Source organism: Mirounga leonina, unplaced genomic scaffold (genome assembly GCF_011800145.1).
Source record: "Mirounga leonina isolate KUSES-001 unplaced genomic scaffold, KU_Mleo_1.0 Mir_165, whole genome shotgun sequence".
NCBI lineage: Eukaryota > Metazoa > Chordata > Mammalia > Carnivora > Phocidae > Mirounga > Mirounga leonina.
In genome coordinates, this window is record NW_023270415.1 from 32,639,649 (window position 1) to 32,661,971 (window position 22,323).

Below are 22,323 nucleotides of genomic sequence, written 5' to 3' on the forward strand. Positions count from 1 at the left end.
TGGACATCTTGGCTCTTTCCACAGTTTGGCTATTGTGGACATTGCTGCTATAAACATTGGGGTGCATGTGCCCCTTCCGATCACTACATTTGTTAACTTTGGGGTAAACACCTAGTAGTGCAATTGCTGGATCATATGGTAGTTCTATTTTCAACTTTTTGAGGAACCTCTTTACTGTTTTCCAGAGTGGTTGCACCAGCTTGCATTCCCACCAACAGTGTAGGAGAGTTCCCCTTTCTCTGCATCCCTGCCAACATCTGTCATTTCCTGACTTGTTCATTTTAGCCATTCCGACTGGTGTGAGGTGGTATCTCACTGAGGTTTTGATTTGGATTTCCCTGATGCCGAGCGATGTTGAACACTTTTTCATGTGTCTGTTGGCTATTTGGATGTCTTCTTTGAAAAAATGTCTGTTCATGTCTTCTGCCCATTTCTTGATTGGATCATTTGTTCTTTGGGTGTTGAGTTTAATAAGTTCTTTATAGATTTTGGATACTAGCCTTTTATCTGATATGTCATTTGCAAATATCTTCTTCCATTCTGTCAGTTGTCTTTTGGTTTTGTATTAAAGAGGGCACATATTGAATGAAACACTGGGTGTTATATGCAAACAATGAATCATGGAACACTACATCAAAAAGTAATGATGTATGGTTATTAACATAACATAATAAAATAAAATTTAAAAAAAAATTGGAAGCTGTTCTTACCTAAAGAACATGTGCTAGGAAAGTAAATTTGATATTAAAGCAAGAAAAGTTTAAAATGTTAGAGTAGACGGCGCCTGGGTGGCTCAGTCATTAAGTATCTGCCTTCGGCTCAGGTCATGATCCTAGGGTCCTGGGATCAAGCCCCACATTGGGCTCCCTGCTCCACGGGAAGCCTGCTTCTCCCTCTCCCACTCCCCCTGCTTGTGTTCCCTCTCTCGCTGTGTCTCTCTCTGTCAAATAAATAAATAAAATCTTAAAAAAAAAAAAAAAGTTAGAGTAGAAACCCACTGTAACTTAAATGTGATGGGAGAAAAAAATCTAAACCTGATTAATTTTATCCTGTTTATGTTTTTATTTCAGAGAAAAAAATGGCCCATGGTATATACAGATCTACTTAAAATATAGGCTTCAAAAGGAGTTCTATGTGCATGGAATCTCCATTAGAATTGTAAAAGCACCCCACAGAATAAATATGTCACCTAAGCTGCCTCAGGCTCATTTCAAACCCTTCATTCCACATTCCAAAGCCATCTGAATAAAACATTAAAGATTGTTATAAATTGTTTAGAGTATGACCTAGATAGAAGGTACAGCCTCAGTTATCTATGAAATGTACACATTAATAATGAAGTTTGTAGACCATTTATTAAATACATTAAAACTTGCATCAGCAAAATGTATTAAATGCATTTATAAATCAGATAAAATGCTAAGCCCTTGAATACAGTTATATGATAAAAACATTAATAGGAAATGGAACTGAGTAGCTGCATAAATTAATCACAAATAGCTTACTGCAGGGGCTGAGGTCCATATCTAGACTAATAAGATTTGTTGAAGAATGACTTTGGTTAGATTGTTAGAGTAAACAATGATGAAATGGATTTCACAATCTCGGCACTGAGCTGTGTGTTCATAGTATTCTCACCCCCATGCAATAAATAGTCCTTGTTTGGACAAGTTTAAGCGAATGTGAAGAACAAAAGAAATATATGTGTCTGGGATGCCACTTTAACACTGTCAAATAACTTAGAGAGTTTTACATCAAATATGTAAGGTTTACTTCAAATACAAGGTATACGTCAAATATCTTATTTTGGAATGCATGGATATAATATGGGAGACCAAATATTTAACATTTTCATCTTGCATGGTAATTCAGACCAGATCTCTCACTTTCCTCATAATTCAGTAAAGACTACAGGTAGTTTAAATTGGAAAGGCAACTATGCTGTTCTTCAATGTTTAAATATGGATATATCTATTGTAGACATGTCTACTACAGGCTGATAGAAGCTAATATTGGATAAAATATTTTCTGTTAAAGCAACAAAAGTTAGAATAACAAATATCCTAAATGTTTCTAGACATGGGCACATATCCATAAATTTTAAGATATAGCTTATTCTGAGAAAGGGACTTTGAAAAGTAGTGAATATATAATTTGTTTGCTCAGCTACGGTGCAAAGCCAGAGACAGGTTCCCTTATATTTGGAATAACATTCGTAGTCCCATCACCACACAGGGAGTTAGCTCTGGTAATTAGCCAGCCATTAAAGCACTTAGAACACTAACCTAATAATCAGCAATCCTACAACTTTCTAGTCTCACAGCTTCCTCCTAGTACAAGTCTGGGTAATGAGTAACTCTGCCATAAGCCTATTTGTCCATTTATAAGTTGGAAGCAGCCAAACTATCTCTCTCTCATCATCAAAAATCACATCTATGTAATAAGATTTCATTGTACCCTATATTCATACAACTACTAAGACTTTCAACCCTCTGTCACACATTATTTCATTTGACCCTGCTTGTTAGGAAGGGTAACCTTACGTTTCAGTTAGCCCAAAACATACCTGATTATACCTGCTAACTTGATGTAATTATTAACAGTGTACCAGTTCATCCTTATAAAGCTAAAAATAATGTATTAATAATAGTTCTCAGACCAAATTAAAGGTCTATAAATATTTGTTATTTTTTGTAAATGTTTTGATTATGAATTAAAAAAGAAAAAAAGGAAAGGAATTGGATTGGATATTTTTCAATGATCTATGTGCTTCTAGTATGTTCTGGGAACACAGTACTTTGATTATTAAACACAAGTATCCTATATCCCCAGGTAGGTATACTTTACTAGTGGAAAATCAGAATTTACAAATTATGGATCCAAATTTAGCATCTAATAGAAAATTTATTTTTTGATTTGTGATCTTGTTTTTACACAAAATCCCAAATATGTTAAAAATCTAACTGTGGTAGTCTTGGTGCATTTATTTATTTATTTTAATTTTACTATTTTTAAGTATTCTCTACACCTAACATGGGGCTGGAACTTACAACCCCGAAATCGAGCCACATGCTCTACTGACTGAGCCCTAATATTCAAGAGAGTTCACATGTTTTTTTTAAGGTTGAATAAAATTGCTGCTTTCATTGTATAAATAAATAGTGTTTGGATTTGGATGATAAACGACATAGTCCCTCTACTGTAAGACTGAAAAGATAGAGATTCATCCTCTCATTTTACAGTGATGAAATTTTTTTTTTAAAGATTTTATTTATTTATTTGACAGAGAGAGACACAGCGAGAGAGGGAACACAAGCAGGGGGAGTGGGAGAGGGAGAAGCAGGCTTCCCACTGAGCAGGGAGCCTGATGCAGGGCTCGATCCCAGGACCCTGGGATCATGACCTGAGCCAAAGGCAGACACTTAACGACTGAGCCACCCAGGCACCCCTACAGTGATGAAATTTAAGACTCAAAGTTGTTAAATTAATTATCTTTAGTAACACTTAGACCTGGTCAGGGCTCTTTCTGCCATAACTTTCTGCTCATGGTTGCATAAACCTTTTATTAGGGTACATTACTATATCCATTGTAGAGTGTAAATAAATAAAGTAAAAATCTCTCTAGCTCCATTCCAGATTCAGTAATTTGCATATGGACATATATTACAGTAGACTAGGCCTATACTGCAATATGGAGGAGCAAAATCTTGGTGAAAGGTACATCTTGGCAGAATGAAAGATGTGTTTGTCTTTCTGGGTAGAAAATTGTTATTAGTTTTGCTTGGATTAAAAATTGTAATTTACACAATTTTTCTTGTAAAATGGAGTTTACCAGAGAAAAATGAACTATTCATCCTTAACACAGCAGCATGAATTGTTCATGATGATGTGTAATATACAATTATATAATCATAGAATATCTGTGACAAAAAGGACATAGAAATCTTGGATTTAATGGTGCCTGGGTGGCTTAGTTGGTGAAGTGTCTGACTCTTGGTTTCAGCTCAGGTCATGATCTCATGGGTCATGATCTCATTGGTCGTGAGATCGAGCCCCGCATCAAGCTTCCTGCTCAGCCAGGATTTTGCTTGAAGATTCTCTCCCTCTGCCCCTTCCCCTGACTCACACTCTCCCCCCTCTCTCTCTCTAAAATAAATAAATAATTCTTTAAAAACAAATCTTAGCTTTCATCTCCTCAAGTCCCTAATTTTACAAATGAGGAAACCACATCACAAAAGTCACATATTAATATTTAAGAACAGATCAGTACTATGACATTACATACTTTAAAATATGGAAGTGTGAAGAGAGAGGTTTCCATACTTGATAACCATTTTCTTCCAAAACTTGTCCTACAAAAGGCTTTGTATAGAAAGATCCTTTGGTCATACATGTTTGTAGAGTATTTCATACAGCACATAAGGAGACCAAGGACTCAGTAAAGTTATGTATTTAAGAATCTAATTTTCCTTCATGTTACCAAGCTTTGTCAGAATTCATTTCTCTATGTACTCTTATTTTGTTTATGTATACTTATTAGGAAGATCTATTAGGAAATGCTGATCTACAGAGATTCTTTTCAATCTTTCAAACAAAAACATTCCCTTACTTCAATAATCTCCTATAATTTTAGTGTAGGTTGATCAAGAAATAAACAATGACTAAGAAGTTATTAAGAATTTGGTAATAGTAGTTACTAATATTTACATAAGTTTTTATTTAAATTACAAACATTACTTGAGATGATGGGTGAGATAGATGATAGATGATATTCTCAGTCCCAAGGCTGACATGTTGTACAAGGAAATAAATATAGAGCAATCTTTAAACTAAACATACATATACGGAGAACTAGATGGAATAAAATAAATAACTAGGGAATGGAAAATCTAACCTTAAAGAGAGAAGTAAGAGGCCAATAAAATATAAACTACACTTCATGTTTAATTTAGCCTAGTCACAGGGATGTTGATGGGAAAAATAAAGATAAATTATTTTTTATAACTCTTCCTGAATATTTGTCTAGAAAAAATCCAAAATTCCACATGCCTCACTTGTGCAACCTTATGTTGCAATGCTAATTTATTTCAGGACCTAGGAAAATCCAGAATTGCTTCAGTGTATTTCACCTAACTCTATCTTTCCAAACACTCTGCGCTTTAAAATGCTTTCTTGCTTTCACATTGGAAGAAGTGCGTGGTTAATTATGAGACATTTTCTTAATTCAAGAAAGAGTTTCTTCAAATTTCTAGAAAATAAAACACTAGTGCTTTGCCTACCAAGAATATAAGTGAGGATGGGGCTCATTATCTCCATCTCCAAAGAGCAAACATTAATTCTTGTCAAGATATCACATCCTTTTTCAAAACTTATTTCCTTCTTCTCAAAATGCCATTGTTTTTCCCTACAGTTCCACTTAAGGACTATGTACATCCTTGCCGTTTATTCCAAATAAACATGCATTTGCTAAGTGTCACACTGTTTCTTAGCCTTCCTGAAACAAATCTAATAACCAAGTGTGACTCTTTTGTTTCTAAGATTTCCCAAACATGCTTAAAAAATATTTACCTTCATCCCAAACTACTATGCATACTCATTTTTCCAAAATATAAAAGGACATCATATTGAACTATTAAAATTCTTTTTATAAAATATAAAAAATAAAGTTTGATATTTAAAAATTAAATCTTTTTATTTTTTATTTTTCTCCTTTCTGTTCATTCATCAGCAAGGAAAAAGGGAGTCTTCACTCTACTTCTGTCCTAGTTTAAGGGTTTCCAGGTTTATCCTCTGAGCTCTACGCTCCCTAATCTGGAAAGCAGTTTGGACTGGGGATATTAACAGCATATTGTGTTTCTAAACTGAAATCTTTGCTTGAAAAGCTTGGTTTCAGTAAAAGCAAACCGAATTTTTTACATAAAAATCTATGAAAATTAATGCAGTTAGGAAACAGTTGAGAATTTGGAATACCAAGAAAATGGCTAACTTATATTTAATGAGCTTTTACCATGTGCAAAGACAACTCTAAGGGCTTTGAATATATTATCTCATTTAATCATAGAAATAACTCTGTGCTATTATCTCCATTCTACCAATGAGGAAACTGAATACAAATAGTTTAGGGTACTTGCCAAAGGGCGCATTGCAGTACCGGAAACTGCAATCTGATGCAGGTAGTTTCATTCTAAAACCCAGCTAAATCATTATAACCAAGGTAAAGATTTTTAAAGCATGGTAAGTCCTGTGCGTGGCACAGAACATGGTTACTTGAGTTCTGAACATTAAACACTATGGTTTTGAAAGCCAGGGAAAAGGCCCTACTAGGTGAGCTTTGCATTTAGAGAACACTTATATTGAAAAACAGAGCTAAATCTATCATTTTCCAGTAGATCTACCATTGTTTGCTTGGCCATTCATTATCCGAAAGAACAATTCATAGAGTTGACCGTTGAAGAAGACCCCTCCTTGACAGTATAAGTACCTAAGATGATGTTTTCCTCCTTTGATAAAATGAGAAAGGCCCCTGCAGTAGTAGATTTCATGGCTGTCAAGACAAGACACAAGCCGATCTTTAAGGCTATGTATAGAGCTTATGTTCTAACTTCAACCCTGAAACTAAATTTTAATTTTTCATCAAACTAAAGGAAGAAAGGAATTAAGATTACTTGAATGCATACAATGTGAGAAACACACCATTAAGTTTTTGTTTGTTTGTTTGTTTGTTTGTTTAAAGAAAGGAGTGGAATTTAATCTTTATTTACAGGACACTGCAAGAGAGGAGATTCTGCATAGAAATAAGAAACCCACTGAGAGGAGGAGTTTCATACAGCTTGTACAGTTTGGAACTGGTCAAGTAGAGTTTCGTTGTAAAAAGTGCTACAATAACAAAACACATTTAAAAAGAGTTCTCAGTAGAGAAACAGTAAGACAAACTTCTACCAAACAGAGTACACAACAAACAACTTTCTGCCTCAGCTGTACAACCTAAAAGTCAAAAGTCCCGGGAGTGCCATCCTTCCTGAAACAAATCTAATAACCAATACTTCAGAGGTAGTTTCTGGCACAACATTCTGATCTTCCTCTTCCTCTACAGAGAAATACTTCTCAATCAAGTTTAATGAAGCTTTGTACACCGATTCATTTTCATGGTTTTGTAGAGCTTTGATTTTGTCCAAACCCCCACATTCTTCAATCATTATACTAAGTTTCTCAGTTTCACTTAGTTTCTCAGCAGCCTGAAAGATGTTTGAAATGGCATCCAGAATAACCAGACTAATTTTGGTATCTTTTGCAGTAGAGGTTCATCAATGGTTCTATTATGCCACAGTGAATGAGGTATACAATCTGTTCAACTGTCCCACCACTTGTATAGTTGGTCACAGCCCAGACAGCTTCCTTTTGTTTCTTAAAGTCTGCCTTAGAGAGAACACCAACGAGGAATGGGACTAATCCATGATTCACAACTTGCTGTATCTGGTCCTGGTGACCAGCTGTGATGTTTGACATTGTCCATGTAGCTTCCTTCTGAATATTAGTTTTGGGGTTCGTTAGGAGGCTGGGAAAAACAGCAAGTTCTCCTGCATCTATTACAACCTGAGTCTGTTCATCTGCCCCAGTGACAATATTTCCTATGACTCTTAGCGCAGGAGTCACAATGGGCAATTCAGTAGCTCCTAGAAGCTGCACAAGCTGGGGCACAACTCCTGTTTTCACAACCATTTCAATCCATTCATTTGGACCATCAGTAAGGTAGGAAATGGCCCAGCAGGTATCTGCCAATACTTCTGGATCATCATGATGCAGGAGACGAACTAGGTAGGAAGAATCTGCTCAACAGCATCTAATGGGGGTGCAGGATTCTTGTTTCGACAAAGGTTTGAAAGTGTCCAAGTAAGGTTACGTAAGTAACCACATGCTAAAGATGACATATCAGGAACGGCAAGGAGAGCCAATAGTGGGTCAACTGCACCATACTTGATAACCAAGTCTTGAAAAACTGAACCATCACCTGCAATGTTTCCTAGAGCCCATACAGCTTGTTCACTGATGTGGGCATGGGAAGATGCCAACAGAGAAATGAATGCTGGGATAGCACCTCCATCTACCACAGCCTTGGTCTGTTCTGACGTCCCAGAAGCAATGTTAGTGAGAGCCCAAGCAAGTTCAAACTGAATGGGACTACAATCAGTTCTGCCCAAGAAGGGCACAAACTTTGGAATCAAACCAGCCCAGATTATGTTGTCTATGGGGGGCTGTTATTCCCTAGAAAGCAGTTTCCTAGCAGCTTGAGTAGCCTGAAGCTGGCTTTCCAAATTGTTGCTATTTATGCCTTTTACAATGTCATCAACAGACCAATTTACAGTGCCCTGGTTGTTGCGGTTTTCCTGTAGGGGAGAGGCAGCCTCATCAGGAAACAAGCTTATGCTTCTCCTTTTCAGCATCTGGTCATCCTTCTTAGCTTTCCTCAGCTCCACATTAACTTCTATTCGGCGCCGCCTCATCTCTGTACTGTCTTTCCCCCTATTCTTGAATCGTTAAGGCGGGCAGCTGGTGAATTAGCATTCTCGTTGGTGGACATGGTTATGAGACAAAGGGAGAAAGCTACATGGCCGGCTCAGGCTTCCACAGGAGGCGGTCCAGGGCACGCAGGCTGCGGGACAGCTGCCCTCAAAGTGTCCACCACAGATCACCCCGAAGACAGTGGCCTCACACCATTAAGTTTTGAATCACGTTATTTCATTTGTCTTTGGCTCAAAGCCTCTAACATGATGAAATTGTCTTCAATTTATGATGAGAAAACTGAGGCTCAGAGCGATGGGGTAATTTACCAGACATTGGGTGACTAGCTAAACTGCAGTGTTGGCATTTGAAAGCAACTAGATTAAATTACGTGATCTTTCCTCTCTACCAATATGCTTCCATGAATGCAATATCTAAACTCAGGGAAATAAGTAAAAAATAAATAAATAAATAAAAGCAAAAAACATCTCTAAAAATAAAGTTTTCCTTATGTTTTTCTAAGCTTTTTCAGGCTAGGAGATTTAAACATAAGATCATAATATTTAGAACAAACACTCTCTGATTTTGCCCCAATTTATGTTTTGGATCCCACACCTCCCAACTTATAGAAATTTGCATTCTTCATTATCTTTCCCTTTCTTACATGCTTTATGTGACTTGACTAGATATTTTATAAAATCAAACTTCATGTTTTTTCAAGTTTCTCACACACAAAAAAAAGAAGATAAATGGAAAAATGTCCCTTCCTTCCATATCCTTTATCTTTCTCTAGCTGTCACTTTATTTTCTTTTTTTACAACACTACACTTTTGAGCCCACGATCTTGAAAAAGTTGCCTTCATTGTATTCAGTTCTTCATATTTCATAACCAATACTGATACAACATCTGCCCCCATCACTTAACAAAGCGGATTTTGATGAAGTCACCAAATGCCTTATGTATTGCTAAATACCAAGGCCAGGTTTTCATCTTGCTCATAAGCCCTCAGTAACTTCTTACACTGTTGATGATATCCTTTGTGAAACACCTTCTCTTCTTGGTTTCTATGAAGATACACTCTTTTGATGAAAGTTTTACCTCTCTGGCTACCTACTCTCTCATTCCAAATGGCTCTTTATTCCAGTTATCAGACATTAATTGTGGAAGTTCTTCAAGTCTTAGTACTAGTACCTTTTCTCAATTAACTCTAGCCCTAGCGGACTCTAAAGTTGTATTACAGCTCAGGACATTCCCTTAAAGCCTCAGACCTACTTATCCAAATGCCTGTTGCTATCATTTATTGGATAATCTTAAATATAATGCAAAGTCAATATGCCCAAATATGAACCACTGTTTTCTCTCTCTCCCTATTCCCAAATCAGTCATTTTTTCTGTGTTCTTTACCTAAAAGTGTAGCACAGTACACTTCATCCCATTTGTGTATGGAAATAGTTATGAAATCATTCTTGCCAATTACTTTTTCTTATTCCTAGTAGGCAACCTATCATACCTGGCTGACTTGACTTTCCAAATACCTTAAGACATAAAAAACTAAAAATTCTGTGTTAAAATTTTCACCGATGCCCTGGTTTTGCTTGATATCTCTAAGACATCTTTATATTAAAATATCTTTAAATGTTGCCTATAGTACCTTACTTCATGGGTGGAGAGAAATTATTTCTGTGTCCCTGGATTGGCCTCTTCAGCTTTAAAAAAGCAGGGATGGTGGTGGTGGTGGTGAAGGCTGTCATGAAAACAATCCAATAAGAATACATTGTTCAGAACTAGTGCCCTAAACTTTTTAAATCTGTGTTTTGGCTCAAATTAGGGGACTTCAAACATAGGTGTAATAGATACTTCCCAATATATTAGTTTAAAGTAAATATTTAAATTCAATTAATTGACATACAGTGTCTTATTAGTTTCAGAGTTCAGTGAATCAGTCTTACATTTTAAAAATTTTTTAAAAAGGAAGTTAGAAGTACAGTAGAAAATTGAAGATATTTCAAATTGTTTTGGGAAGCTTCCAGTGTTAGTTATTAAGATACAGGAGACAACTAATTTAAATTATCCACGTAATTTAAGACATATTCATCTTCTAGCATTTAAATGAATAATGTATCTTCCAATTTTCCCATGTCTAGAAAATAAAGGGTCTTACTTATATTCATAAAAAATAAAACAGAATATTTAAGGTGTCGATAAATAGAAAATACATTCTGTACCCAGTCTTCCCATATTCTTTTTCTCTGGTTCAAGAATATGGAGGAAATTCTTGGGCTACAGGGAAATTCTGATTATCGACTTTTTGCATGATTCCTTTAACTTTGCCTACACAAGTGCTTAGACCATCGCAAAGCATCCATGCATTCTGCTGCCGAGACGGACACACCTGTGTTAGTGCCAGGTTACCGGCCCCAGGGCTTGAGCCCCTTTCCATCTCGGGCTTGCAATAGGAAGCACCCGGAACAATTCACTGTCGAAGAGCCTTAAAACATCACTGTGGCACTCGAACTCCTGCATCTCACTGGCTGAGGCTAAAGCTTTCCCTGATGCCCAGGCCTTTTCATTTGGAGCTCAACAGAGACAGACAGAGTAGAACAGCTCACACAAGCTCCTCAGCCTCCTTCCATTTCCTGTGGTTTCTCATTTCACCAGTTTAAAGAACTCTCTTGGCAAGTTAAGACACTTGGCAAGGCACGATTTACTAATGCTTTGCTGCATCCTCTTCTTGTCCCCCTTCCCCATCAATTTGCAAAATGACTGGTTCTTAGTGGGAAGTATTCGGCACTCACTTAGTCCATCTTTACACACTTTACCAAGGTTCTAGAAGCCAGTTGGGGAAAATGTGCTGAATTTTCTTTATATAGCAGATTTTGCTATATAAAGCATATGCATTCTAGCTGATATAATTAAGTCTGAGGACAGAATTTCACTACTTATTCCTTAGGCAAAAAATCTTTTATTGTTCCCTTTCACATAAAAGTAACTCTAAAGTCCTGAGTGGACATCTAAACACTTCCTAAATCTGATCTCAGGCAAGTTGAAGACAAGCAGTTTTCATGGGTTTTGAGATAGAATGAGGGTGATTTGATGAATTAAAGGTGGAAAGGAGGGGTACAGGAAGGAGACACTGTCATCAGAAAGGTAGAATGTCTAGGAAAAGCAGACGGTGGTCAAGTGACAATTCTTGTATATGGAGAAGGTAAAGACCTATCCCAGTGTTTCCAAGGAATTAGGTACTGCCTTTTTGGTAACACTGTTCTCTTTGAGGATAAAATTTTGCAATTTAGCAATACTTTCATCAAGATTTTTTATCAAGTCTTGTAATTTTTGAATAATTCAATACTCATACTAAAGTTGCTAAACAATTAAAGTTGCTCTTTGCCCAAACTGAAACTGAGCACAAGCAACCTTGTATTCTCTGATATGTCTAAATCATAGCATCCAGCTGTACCTCAGTGTTTCTAACCTTTCCAGAGAAGCTGACCTAATGCCAGAGAAGAGCAAACCTGTGTTCCTTGGATGTCTTACAGACACAGACACGGGAGTATGGAATGTATTTCCTTTGTCTTAAGAAGGCATTGAACTCTACATGTATCCATGTAAACATTTTAAATAGGCATTTCTGCAAAATCATTGACACACAGGTCATTTTATCTTGTGGTTTCTTTGCTCCCTAGCTAGCACAGTGTAAAAGCATTTGTAAAAAGCACTTACTGTTTTTCTTCTCCTTGGTGAAATCATGCTTGTACCACAGTTGAAAAAGTTGAACATATTGTGTTTAACATCTATTTCAGCTCTCTTTTCTCTTGATGGACAGGTCAATTCAGAGGTTTGAGATTGCCTGAGGCAAATATACATGAAGACCATACAAATCACTGCTTTCCTCTAATTAGAAGTATATTTGTGAGACAAAGTACAAGAGAAATAATTCTGTTTTTTACCTCATTCTCTTGCTGAATAATTGGAGATAATTCTCATTGATATTTGAACATCTATTTAATCTTTACAACTAAATCAAATTACTGTCATATCTGAAATCTTTTCTTCTGTTTATAGAAAAGTGGTGCTTAGCAATTATCCAGAGAAAAGAAAATGCAGACAGCTGACCTAGATAATGTGGGTGTTTCTTTACACTGCCAAAATTAACTGAGTCTCATGCTCAACCTGCAATTCATTTTGACTGCATAGGTCAGACTCGTGGCTCTATTACTTGAGTCCAGTGCATAACAGGTACTTTGTTCTGGTTAAATGACTACACTTACAGCAGGTCTCAGTGCAGAGTTCACAATCACCTTTACTAAAGCAAAATACTTCACCATCACTGTTAACAGTGCCATTCAGTATATCTATCAACCACACTCCAATATGTCCTGGCAGCAATTCAGACCATTCGATTTGCAAAGATATGATGGCCCACTTGAGGCCCACCAAATCACACCTCACCATAATAATCACATCTAGCCTTGGCACTGAGTCCCAGATAATTCTCCCCAAATGAACAAATAAAACGGTTAGGGGAAAATGCTTCTTGGCAACAGCTTGAACTTAAACGGTGACAACAGCTGACTTAGCAGATGTTCTTCATATGATGTAACACCTGAGTTCTTGAAGATAGAATTTTGACTAAATTCATACCTCTAGATGTCCTAAAAATATTTTAATAGAATTTTGCAAGCCAAAATGGGAAATATTGAGTGAAACCAACAACACTGATGACATTGAAAAGATAATATTCATTTCTATGCTTTTAGTAGCCACGTATCTCCAAATTTTAATATCTTCCTGCATAATAATCTAGGAATCAAATCCAGAAGGACAATTGGTTTGATCTTACAATCTTGCTAAAGTAGAAATGGTTTATATAAAATTAGTCCTATAAACTAACGCCAGGATAATTTTAATGTTTGCATATTCTTCAAGTAACTTTTTAAACTTCAATACCTTTCTGTTCTAAAAGTAATTTTTCCCTTAGAAAATCAAAATATTTAACAAGTACAGATTAAATCTTACAGTTGCTTATACAACTGTATAAATGCATTGGTAATATGTATGATGGTAATATAGACATTGAAAAGTTATAGTCAGAGACATTTAAATTCAGAATTAAAATGTTTCAGAAATTCTGGGACCAATGATTGTGGTAACTTCGACAATCTTGGCTCCTTGCAAATTCAGCTGTATCTCTGGACCCAGTCATTGTTTAATGTCTCATCATAACAAAGATCTGTGAGAAAAACATGGAAATGTTACATGAACTTTCAACAATATATTGGTCTATATCTGGTAAAGTATAAGTATTTACAAATAATCTATATCTGAAGAAACAGAATGTATGAATCTAGTTATATACATTAAAAATTTTTTGGTGCATCCAGGTTTATTAATATGTTTCTTTTTAGATCATGTGACCCGAATGTGATAATACACACAACATATACATTTACTGTATTTTCTATAATAAAATTTCATTAAGTTTTCTATAGTTTCTCAATAGTATCAAATTTGAAAATAACAATTCCTGGATGATGAAATGCTTATTTTTTAAACAAAATTGATGGATAAGTAACAATCCTCAACTAAAAAATTGTAAGTTAAGAGGCTTTCAGTGAACCTCAACAGCAACAAAAAAAATAGTTTGAAATGAAACCATGGGAATTGGGAGGCCTCTGTCTTAGAGAAGTTTAAGCTGTACCTGTCAGGCTTAATATTCAAATGCGCAAATCAACGTTTGATTGATACAAAGAAAGGGAAACAGCTATTATAGGAATCTACTCTTCTTTCAAAACCCTGAATTGTCATGTTGTATAAGGGATTAAACTCCTTCACTCCAATCTCAATCTTCAAAAGATCTAAAATAATCAACACCAATTACTGAACTCTCTCTATGTGCCTGAAGTTGTACACTGCATTCAACATTCATTCTTTCATTTAATTTTCACCATACAATAAGGCAGATTTATTATTATTTTCTACATTAGTTAGGATATTTCAAGTTATTCCACTCAACTCCAAATGCCTTAATTTTAAAAAATAGGGGCTCCTGGGTGGCTCATATGGTTAAGCATCTGCATTCGGCTCAGGTCATGATCCCAGGGTCCTGGGATCAAGCCCCGCATTGGGCTCCCTGCTTAGTGGCAAGTCTGCTTCTCCCTCTTACTCTCCCTCTGTGATCTTTCTTGCTTTCTCTCAAATAAATAAATAAAATCTTTAAAAATTTCAAAAAAATAGCATATCACATTTGAGGAGTCCAGAAAAAGGACAGGCTTTGGGTTATTTGATTCAGTACTTCATCAATGCTCTTGATGGTCTATGTTCTTTCTATTTTTTGTTCATGGTATAGATTTTTTCCTAAGTCTGGCTCGCCTCATGATTGCAGAATGATTGAAAGAGGCAGCTGGGTTCACATGTTCCTTGATGACATCCAGCCAGAAAAAGACTGGCTTTTCTTTCTCAGAAGCCTTGAGCAAAGGATTTGAAGAGAGCCTCATGCCTTATTGGACTAAATTAGATTAAATCATCTTTAAATCAAGGAGCATGTAGCTACTCTGATTGGCTGAGAAAAAAGTATAAGAGATGCAGAAAAAGTGGAGGAATACAAAATAATTCCATTTCCACTTTTCTTTTGGAAATAAAGAAACTGAGAATGAGAAGATAAATAATTTTCCTAAAGTTCTATAGTAATTGAATGATGACTTCTGAATGGGGAACCATATCTCTGCCACAGTATTTATTCTACTTTCTGCACTTTCCTTGAATAGCTTACGTTAGTGGACAGAGGTAAGAAAGAATAAGCATACAAACTCTACTGATTTCTTCCATTCCTGTATATATAATCAAGTATTATTTCACAAAGTGACTTCCACAGATAGGCAATTCCATATAATATAAACTTGATATATACTTGATTTTTTTAAAAAAGGATCTATTTTAGTGACAAGATAGTGTAAATCTTTTCCCTGCTTCTCCTCACTAAGTGACAACATACTACTACAGATAATTTGAGGATCACGAAAGAGGATTCTGAAAAGTAAGAAGAGAAAGTTGGACTGACTAGGGACTTGAAGACTTGAGGAACAAATCCCAGCATTGTCGGGTTTTGGTTATCTAAAGGGTTGACTGGTAGAGATGCCTGTAACTCAGAACCATCAGGAGGCACAAATAAAAAGGGTTCCAAAGAAAACCTATTCTCTCCAGGAAAAGGACTGGGAAATGGGCAGTCTAGCAGCACCAAAATCTTTTTAACTATATATATCCAGCTCCAGGCAAATACTGTAGATGATCACCCTTCCACCCCACTATAGTGTCAATGGAGGGCAATGGTGTCAGGTGGCCCAGACAGCATTCCTCTTCCTTTCTGGTGCAGTGTCAGCAGAGACTGTGTAGGAAGTCTAGATTTCCAGTTACAGCCCAGTGATGGCAAGATGCAACCATCCTTACCTCAATGAGGCATTGGAAATAGGATCCCAGAAAGGAGGGAATTAATGAAAATGATTCTTCCCTTCCTGCTCACCATAGCACACACCCTCCCCAATGTCTATCACCCAGCCACCCCATTCCTCCCTTCCCCCACCACTCCAGCAACCCTCAGTTTGTTTCCTGAGATTAAGAATTCCTCATATCAGTGAGGTCGTATGTTACATGTCTTTCTCTGTTTGACTTATTTCGCTCAGCATAATACCCTCCAGTTCCATCCACGTCATTGCAAATGGCAAGATCTCATTCCTTTTGATGGCTGCATAATATTCCATTGTGTATATATATATATATATATACCACATCTTCTTTATCCATTCATCTGTCTATGGACATCTCGGCTCTTTCCATAGTCTGGCAAATCAGAGGGGGAGACGAACCATGAGAGGCTATGGGCTCTGAGAAACAAACTGAGGGTTCTAGAGGGGAGGAGGGTGGGGGATTGGTTAGCCTGGTGATGGGTATTAAAGAGGGCATGTACAGCATGGAGCACTGGGTGTTATATGAAAACAATGAATCATGGAACACTACACCAAAAACTAATGATGTAATGTATGGTGATTAACATAACATAATAAAAAAAAAAAGAAAATGATTCTTTAAACATGGAAAGGAAGTGTTGGGTAGATCCCTGACTGAGCTACAAGTGAAAGTGACTAGAATCAACATACTGAAAGGCTTGAGAACTGAGCTACTCTGTAGAATAGTACCCACACTCTCAGAGTAGTCTTCTGGTACCACACAAATGGGGCAGACCAAAAGAGTACTGCAAGGGCTCTGAAACCTAAATTGTCATTGGAACCACAGCTTGTTAAAGGGAGCCAGAACTTATGTGCATTAAACCTAAACAAGGTGACTGCCCACTAAAAATATATTTAAACAAAATGTAGATTCTTAGAATATAATACTCAAAATAAGATGCAATTGAAATCACTCATACCAAGAACCAAGAAAAATCACAATTTGAATAAATGAAGATAATCAACAGACACCAACTATTGATTGGTACATTACCAACCAATCAGATAACAGTCATGATTGATATCTGATTGATACCATCATATATCATCAAAATCATCAAATACAAGTTGATTCAGATGTTGGGATTCTCTGACAAATATTTTATTTTTTTCAAGATTTTATTTATTTATATATTTGAGAGAGAGAGAGAGCATGAGTAGGGGGAAGGGGCAGAGGAAGAGAGAGAGAAGCAGGCTCCTGGCTGAGTAGAGAGCCAGATATGTGACTCAATCAGAGGACCCTGGGATCATGACCTGAGCCCAAGGCAGATGCTTAACCAACTGAGCCACCCAGGTGCCCTTCTCTGACAAAGATTTTTAAAAAGCTATCACAAAAGTGTTTCAGTAAAACAGGTGGAACAGACAGAAACAAATAATAAAATGGTGAAATAATCCCTAATGTATCAATAATTGATTTAAATTAAAATAGTCTAAATATGCCAATTAAAAATATCTAGAGTAGTTTTGTTTTTTTTTTTTTTAAAGATCCAACTATATGCTGTCTTCAAGAAACTCATTTCAAATATAAAGATATGGCATAGGTAGGTTAAAAATAAAAAATAGGGGGGTACCTAAATAAAATCTTTAAAAAAAAAGGTACAAAAAAGGAAGAGACATATCATATAAACATTAGTTTTTATATAAAAGCAGAAGTAATAATATTTTTTAAAGATTTTATTTATTTATTTGACAGAGAGAGGCACAGCGAGAGAGGGAACACAAGCAGGGGGAGTGGGAGAGCGAGAAGCAGGCTTCCCGTTGATCACAGAGCCCAACATGAGGCTCAATCCCAGGACCCTGGGATCATGATCTGAGCCGAAGGCAGACGCTTAATGACTGAGCCACCCAGGCGCCCTCAGAAGTAATAATATTAATATCAGCTAAATGTGACTTCAGTGCAAAGGAAATGATCAAGAGTAAAGAAGGAAATTACATAATAATAAAATTTCTGTCCTCCAAGAACATCTAGTGATCTTAAATGTTTATGCATCTAAAAAAAATGTGAAGTGAAAAATGGTAAAACTGCAAGAGGACATAGAGAAATCCACATTTATATTGGTGACTTCAACAACTTTCTATCTTCAATTGATAGAACTACTTAACAGAAAATCTGCAAGGATAAAAAGGAACTTAACAACACCGTCAACCAACATGATCTAACAGACATTTAAAGATACCCCACTTAGCAGAAAGAACAATCTTCTCAAGCCCACATCAAATACTCACAAAGATAAATCACACCTTGAGTCCTAAAACACACCTTAACAAATTTTAAAAATTGAAGTCATACAAAATATGTTCACAAAAAGTGGAAAATATCAGATTAGATTTTAAAAATAATAATAAAACAAGAGCAGCTAAGTAATGCCTAAAAAGACCAAAAATCATTAGCCAGACTATTGAGGAAAAAAAAGAAAAGAAAACAAATTATCTATATAACGAGTAGAAGAGATGAGGTGATCACAGATTATGTACATATTAAGATGATAATGAAGATTATGAATAATTTTAGGAGATAATGAAATGGATACAGCCTTGAAATGGATATAGTCTTGAAGTGACCAACATAATAGCTCTGTATCTACCAAATGAATTAAGTTTGTAGTTAAAAATATTTCCACAAAGAAAATTCCAGCCCCAAATCTTAATTATGGAATTCTACCAAACATTTCCAGAAAACTGATGAGGACATAAAACTACCCAACTCGTTATATGGTGCTAGCATGCTCTAATACCAACACCAGACAAAGACATTACAAGAAAAGGCAACTACATTATACTTCTGAATGTAGATGCAAAAAGTCTTAAGAAAACTTTACCAACTCAAGGGCAACTACATAAAAAAAAAAGAAAGAAAGAAAGAAAGAAAGAAAGAAAGAAAGAAAGAAAGAAAGAAAGCACATCATGCCCAATTAGTTTACTTCAGGATTACAAGGTTAGTTTAACATTTTAAAAATCAACAAATTGATTTGATTTACCATATAAATAGACTAAAAAAGAAAAAAAAACATATTGTCATCACAATACATGGGGAAAAAAAGGAAAAAATTCAATATCCATTCTGTATAAAAAGTTCTTGTGATATGAAAAAAGAAGGGAATTTCCTCCACTTGAAAAAGGACATCAATAAAAGATCCTACAATATCATCATGTCCAATTGTGAAGAACTCAATGTTTTCCTCCTAAACGGTTAAGGATGTCCATTCTCAGCCTATCTATTCAGCATTGTACTGACCATTCTAGACTGTTCAATTGGGCAAGAAATTAAAAAGGAGGAAGTAAACTCTTCTTATTTGTAGAATTCATGATCATCCATCCAACAGAATCTGCACAAAAGCCCCTAGGACTAATAATTGAATTTAATGAGGCTGAAGGACACAAGACCAATACAAATAATCAACCACTTTTTTATTATCTGGCAAGAGTTGATCAGAAGTTGAAATAAAGAAAACAATGTGATTTAATATGGCATTTAAAATACTTGGTGATAAATCTAACAAAATTGTGCAGTTGTATACTCTGAAAACTACAAAATATTGCTGAGAAAATTAAAAATCCTAATAGACAGATATAAGGTATCCATGGGTCAGAATACTGTTGTTAATTCTTCCCCAGATTTGTCTGTAGGTCTATGAATTCAGTACAATTTCAGTCAAGTTTCATGCAGGCATTTTGGTAGTACTTTACAAGCTAACTCAACAATTCATGTGGAAATTAAAAAAAAAAAAAACCTAGACTAGATAAAACTGCTTAAAAAAAACATTGGAGGATATAGTCTACTTAGTATAGTATATAATATAAGGAATATACTATAAATATTCTATAGAATATATAGTATAGTATATAATATAGAATATATAGGATATATTCTACTTAGTATAAAGTCACAGTAATCAGAACATTGGAGTTGGCACAAAGGTAAAGAAAGCAATGAAACAGAATAGAAAGTTCAAAAATAGACCCACACCAATTTGGACAAATGATTGACAAAAGTACAAAAACATTTCTGGGATAAAAAAACGAACAAACAAACAAAAAACAAAAGACTTTTTCAACAAATGAGGCTAGAACAATTAAATATCCATATACAAAAAAATGCTGATATACATTTCACACCACCTAAAAATATTAAATAATTGGCCTTAGAACCAAATATAAAAAGAAACATAAAACTGCAGGAAGAAAACAGATTAGAAAATCTTTTTTTGACCACAAATTTCTCATTGACAACACCAAATGCATGATCCATAAGAGAATAAATTTAAAAGTTGCACATTAACAAAATGAAGAACTTAACGCTTTTTGAAAACAACTATTAAGAGAATGAAGAAAACAAGCCACAAGCTAGTGTAAGATATTTGCAAATTATAAATCTGATAAAAATATTGTATCTTGACTATATGAAGAATTCTTAGAACTCAATAATAAGAAAATATACAACCCAAATTTAAAAATAAGCAAAATATTTAAATAGATCTTTCTCTCCCACCCAAAGAGTCTCCTTCAGTATTTCTTGCAGGTCGGGTTTGTGGTCATGAACTTCTTTAGTTTTTCTTTGTCTGGGAAACTCTTTTTATCTCTCCTACTATTCTGAATGACAACCTTGCTGTATAGAGTAATCTTGGTGCAGATTTTTCCCATTCAGCATATCGAATATATCATGCCACACTCTGTTGACTTGCCAAGCTTATGTGAAAAGACCTGCTGCTAACCTTATTTGTCTTCCTTTGTAAGTTAGGGACTTCATCTGTCTTGCTGCTTTAAGTATTTTTTTCTTTATATTTTGCAAATTAAACTACAATATGTCTTTGTGTTGGCCTGCCTTTGTTGATTTTGATGGGAGTTCTCTGTGCCTCCTGGATTTGGATGCCTATTTCCTTCCTCAGATTAGAGAAGTTTTCAGCTATAATATCCTCAAATAAATCTTCTGCCCCTTTTTCCCTCTTTTCTTCTGGGACTTCCATGACACGAATGTTATTAACGCTTTATGGAGTCACTCAGTTCACTAAGGTAACATTTACAATCTAATATTTTTCTTTCCCTCTTCTTTTCAGCTTCATTATTTTCCATAATTTCATCTTCTTCTTTTTTCATAATCCTATCTTCTATATAACTTATTCATTCCCTGCTTCTTCCATCCTTGTGGTCATTACATACAGTCACTTTCGAATCTCAGTTATTACATTTTTCATTTCGGCCTGACTAGTTTCTAGGTCTTTCATCTCTGCAATAAGGGTGTCTTCTATGCTTTACTCAAGTCCAGCTAGTATCCTTATGATTTTTGCTTTAAATTCTAGATCAGTTATATTATTTATATCTGTTTCAGTTAGATACTGGCCATGTAAAATGCATCCAAATCAGCAAGGAAGTGAAAATTTCATGGTTTGCAGTCAACATGATACTCTATTTAGAAAACCTGGAAAACTCCACAAAAAATTGATACATGGATTCAGCAAAGTCACAGGTATAAAATCAATGCATAGAAATCTATTGAATTTCTATACACAAAAAACGAAGCAGCAGAAAGAGAAATCAAGGAATCAAACCCATTTACAATTGCACCAAAAATAATAAGATACCCAGGTAAAAGATGTGTACTCTGAAAACTATAAAACACTTATGAAAGACATTGAAGATGCCACAAAGACATGGAGAACATTCCATGCTCATGGATTGGAAGAACAAATATTGTTAAAATGTCTATACTACCCAGAGCAATCTACACATTTAATGCAATCCATATCAATACCATTTTTCACAAAGCTAGAACAAACAATCTTAAAATTTGTATGGAACCACAGAAGACCCTGAATAGCCAAAGTAATCTTGAAAAGGGCAAACAAAGCCAGAGCATCACAATTCTGGACTTCAAGTTATATTACAAAGCTATAGTCCTCCCAACAGTATGTTATTAGCACAAAAACAGAGATCAATGGAACAGAATAGAAAACCCAGAAATGGACCCATAACAATACGGTCAACTAATCTTTGACAAAACAGGAAAGAATATCCAATGGAAAAAAGAATCTCTTGAACAAATGGTGTTGGGGAAACTGGACAACAACATGCAAATGAATGAAATTTACCACTTTCCTATACCATATACAAAAATAAATTCAAAATGGATGAAAGACCTAAATGTAAAACAGGGAACCACCAAAATCCTAGAGAACACAGGCTGCAACCTCTTTGACCTTAGCTGGAGCAACTTCTTACTAGACATGTCTCCCGAGGCAAGGGAAACAACGCAAAAATAAAGTACGAGACTACATCAAGATAAAAATCTTCTGCACAGCAAAGGAAACAATCAACAAAACTAAAAGA

The 22,323-nt window shown here is 35.5% G+C and overlaps 1 pseudogene; it reads right to left on the reverse strand.

Annotated features, from left to right (window-relative positions):
• Positions 1-6,984: 6,984 nt before the first annotated feature.
• Positions 6,985-8,578, reverse strand: LOC118014739 (annotated as a pseudogene).
• Positions 8,579-22,323: the final 13,745 nt, after the last annotated feature.